The sequence below is a fragment of the Hyaena hyaena genome, unplaced genomic scaffold (assembly GCF_003009895.1).
Source record: "Hyaena hyaena isolate Hyena2069 unplaced genomic scaffold, ASM300989v1 scaffold_574, whole genome shotgun sequence".
NCBI lineage: Eukaryota > Metazoa > Chordata > Mammalia > Carnivora > Hyaenidae > Hyaena > Hyaena hyaena.
Window position 1 is genome coordinate 1,153,044 of NW_024081209.1, and position 4,840 is coordinate 1,157,883.

Below are 4,840 nucleotides of genomic sequence, written 5' to 3' on the forward strand. Positions count from 1 at the left end.
TACAAGGACTTTGAAAGAAATAATACAATGTTATCTTTAGTGAAATACCATGACCAAAGAACACTATCAAATTTTAGACTAACAAGTAAAAATGGAGATAGTCTAATTATTTTAACATATCTCCTTTCAATCTTATGTACTATGCCAAATAAAAATGATCACTTCTGAAATGAGACACACTTATTATTTTGTTAATTTTTAATTATAATTGTATTTATGATGTAAACTAAATGAAAAATGTACTTTAGTAATACTTAGTTAAAAGAAAACACTTCAATAAGCACCTCAGAACTAAAATATCATAAAAAAGACATTATGTAGGAAAGTGAATGCCAAGATATATTCTCTCTTATCCTCTTAGAAATTATGTCAATAAAGGCAAGAATTTTCAAATGCAGTCAGATTTAAGAAGGATCCAAGAATTTGAATATTGTGCAACTTAAATTTTTTTGAACAAAAAACTGGCTTTTTCTTGCAAGCCAAGCAGCCATCAAAAATTTATTTTCACAATCACCAGAGGGCGCCAGTGCCTACAGCATGGTTGATGAAGGTGTAAGTTAACCTTCAGGTGATATTTGGACTTGGATGTGGCCAAGCTAAAAAATGCCTTAAAAAGAAAATTGATAAGTTCTTCTAATGATATATATTTAAATTCTGTAACATATAAATGATGTTGGACTGTTAGACAAAAAAGAGTTCACTGGCCTATTTCTGGGTAAGATGAATTTAACAGGATTTTATTAATATTTCTGAATCAGGAGTTAAATGGATAACACTTTTAATGATGAATGAAAAGAGCATTACTGAAACCATTAACACTAACAATTCATTTAGCACCATATATTTAGCACCAGAATTGATATTGCTAGTTCACACTTAATAAAAACTTTAACTAAAAAGAAACCTCAAAATTGTAGCAAGGATATGGTGGTTACAACAGATTTTCAGCACCATTAATGAGTGAATTGTTAAACTTTCTAAGTTTTTGATTGACTTCTCATGAGTCAAAATTATATCATGACATAAATTTAAAAAGTCATTTTGCATGGGTTTAAATATGCCTTCCCCCACACATATAATGACAATACAAAAAAATAATATATATATATATATAAAGTCAAATATACTGTTATACATTGATAGAAATCTAACTTTACTCTCCCTAAACACTTTCGTAGGTAAAAGCTTCCATTTATGTCTAGATTTGCATCCAATAATACTGAGGAACATAAGGAATGATGTTGTACAAGGGGGAGAACATATACCACAGGCTAAGCATTCCTTTCTTTCCTGGACACATTCAAATAGTATGTTTAGCTTATGTATTCATTTCATAAGCGTTTCACAGAACACTTCAACTGGCCTCATGTGTATTAGATTTGCTTAGGTAGAAGTTATAAGTTGATTTAACACATGTGTCAATGAGAAAAATGCATATTGTTTCAATTCAAATAGTCAGAGTAGGTTGCATTAGGTGAACTTGCCTTAGTGTTTGGTCAGCTCTGTGCTGAAGCTGCACAGAGCTTCCAAAGGAACGTTTCCACAAAGGTTTCAAGGGAACTAAAGGCTCGGCTGCCAAGCAAAGCCGGTAGGGAAACCCTGGACCACAGAAGTCCCGATGCTTTGGGTACTGAACAGAAGCAAAATGATAATAATAAAAATTGTTTCCACCACATTTGCAAAGCAAACTTATCTGTCATCACCAGGGACATTAAGACAGTGCCTACACAAGTCATCAAATACAATTCTATAAAGAAATCCATCAGACTAACTACCAAAATTGTCATTTTTTTTTCAGTCATCTGATGACATGGAAGCCAAAAAAAAAAAAAATCTATGCTGTGACAGAAATTTTTTACTCTTTTACTCAAAAAAGGGTGATAAAAATCTATACCATAGAGGATCAGTAAAATATGTAGAATATGTAGGATGTAGAATATGTAGGATGCAATTTCTTTGTAATGAAATCTTTTGAAATGAAAACCTCAATATTGACTGTTTAAAGCTGCTCTTAAGAAGTATCTTCTACCCAGACCCTTTCTGCCCCTGGGAATTACAGCGAGAAATATCTCTCCTAGCACCATGGTTGAATGCTGTGAAAAATATGACACACGGTGTTGATATCAGCAAATTTTCATTTGCTTTAGCCTGGAAAATAAAACATTTCACATGGCTCCTTTATATTACTAACTTTAAAAAGTACACATAGCATAACAAAAATACCCGTTATGTTTTCAGCTGAGTTGTTAAATTATAAATAAATGTCTAGCGTTAGTTATGGTTTGGAAAGGACTGTGGTGTGAGTTATACATGCATAGGCCCTAGTCTTCATCTGGTATGTTTGACGATTTATCTGGATTTTTGATGCATTAAAAGCTTTGTATTTAAAACATTTTTTCCAATAAAACATGGAAAGGTGGAACTCCTTTAAACTGTTGCAATTCTAGACTTTTTAGTTAATTCTAAAAATATATTCATAGACACATTTATTAAGCACTTACTGCATTACAGCCACTATATAAGAAGCTGGGATGAATACAAAGAATCAGACAAAATTTCTGCCAAAGAGAAGCTCAAAAGACTTAATTTTAATCCCAAATAAGTTTCATAACATTAATGATGCTTTTCATATTCATAAATTTCTATTACTATAGTAATTTTAGCCTCATAGGAACCTCTGTGAAATGTGTAGCAAATATCATTATTCTTTTTCAGAACTGAGAAACCGAGCTACACAAGTAATCCAGCAACAGAACTGGAATTAAAAACAGTCATCTTTGTTTAATAGCACTTTTGCTTCTTCTGTAGAACTAATACAGGAAAATGAAGGATGGAAATACTTTGTAGATAAATCAAGTAAACATCGCACTAATTAGCTTTCGCTCCGATTGCTCTTAGTTAGATAAAAGTTAGACCAGGGGTTGAATCTTATGACTATTTCTTTTCTCCATTTTAGTCTCCAAACATATTTATTTTTAATAAAGTCTATATATGTGCTCACAAAAACAAGAGTAGTATGATATCAAAACATTTGGTCGCCACATTCAATTTGTAAAAGGAATCAGGCCAATTGTTTGTCATCCTGTAAACCTAAACTCCAGATGGTGGATTTTCCCCTCATTGAATGGATTTAATTAACTGTCATCTTTCAGTGCATCCACCCTAAGAAACTGCAAATGTGCAGAGAATTTTAAACAAGTAGCTTCCTTCTGTTATTTGCACTCTGGAACGAACCCTGTTTGCTCATTCTGTAACTCTATGGAAGCATTACATAACTTGAATCTCTCTTTCTCTCCTTGTCTTTCTCAGTCACATACCATCCCCCAAAGAAATGCAGTATAAGTGTCTTGACCCAGATGTTGAATTTTTCTCTCTACAGCGATTTCCTGAATTAGGAAACACAGCATTTCCAAAATCACATGAGTGAAATTTTCATAGTGATTTTGATTGGACTTCCGCAATGGAGAACTGAAAATTGTTCTTCCACAGAGACATAGAAATAAGATTTGGTAAGTAATCCTTACTGAACCGTCTGAAGAGGTTTGCTTTCGCAAAGCCATAACTGTGGTATACGTGCAGCATCTTTAAGGTGATGCTCAGAGGCTCATAGTGATTGGATTGATTCTCACTAAATAATGACATGAAGAGACAGAAGTGTCCTGGCATCTCCAGTTGTGGTTTTTTTTTTTTTTCCTGGCATCCTTTACCCTCTGCTGACAGGCCTCAAGATATACTAGACTCTCAGGATAGGCCCTTTTGAAACTCTCTGCTTGTATATTTCTGTGACTTTTCATACCTGTCTCCTAAATCTTAATTCTCTTGGGCCTTCTCAGAAGTTTTTTAGTGTTTTGCTTTCTGTCTTCCAAAGTCACGCTACTTACTCTAATACAGTAATCCCTGGGAAGTCAATTCTTTTCCTGCTTCTTTTAGTTCCAAGCACTGTAGCTACATTTTCATGCCTGTCAGAAGCCTTACATATTATATAGTGTATCTTACCACCTGTTTCCCCTACAGGTGAATATGGTGGCATCTACTTCCTCAAACTTACATTAAAATCATTTTTTTGAAAAAACTGTAATTTTACATCAAAATCATTAAACTGCATTATTTTCTGAATATTTTGTGAGCTTCTTGAAGGCAGGAACTGTATCTCATTATCTTTGCATTATCAAAACATAATGAGCAGAGTGCCTTGCACACAGTAAGCACTCAACACATGATTACTGATTCAGTAAAAGACATTCAACAAAAGTCATAATTTGACACTTACATAAGTTGAGCATATCCTTTGGTGAACTCAAATAAGACAAAATATACCTCCAGCATAAAATCTTGGGTGATCAATTAAATTATTATATCCAGATATCACAGAGTATTATTTGCAGTTTATCACTTTGTAGGTATTATAGAAATGGGCACTGAAGATGTCTCACCACCTCATATATATTTCAGGATAGTATTTTTAAAGATTCCTCTCAAGTTAACTACTGAATCACATTATTGTCTGCATTACCTCATCTATTATGTGTGTGTGCATGTATATAAATATACATATATGTGTATATGTATCTACATACACACATATATTATAGGCAAATATATATTTTATTCCTTACAAACATAACATATTTCCTTTGGAAAGCAAGTTTTGGGATTGGATGCATCAACTATGTCAATACTACATCTACAATATTTTAATTTGGGCTTAGAGGTCAGAAGATAGAAATGGATGTTTTGATTACCTCAAGATGAAACAAACATACTAGACAAACATGAATTTATACAATGAATAATAAAAGGAAAACAAGACTATTATAAAATATGTATAATATGTGCAAAA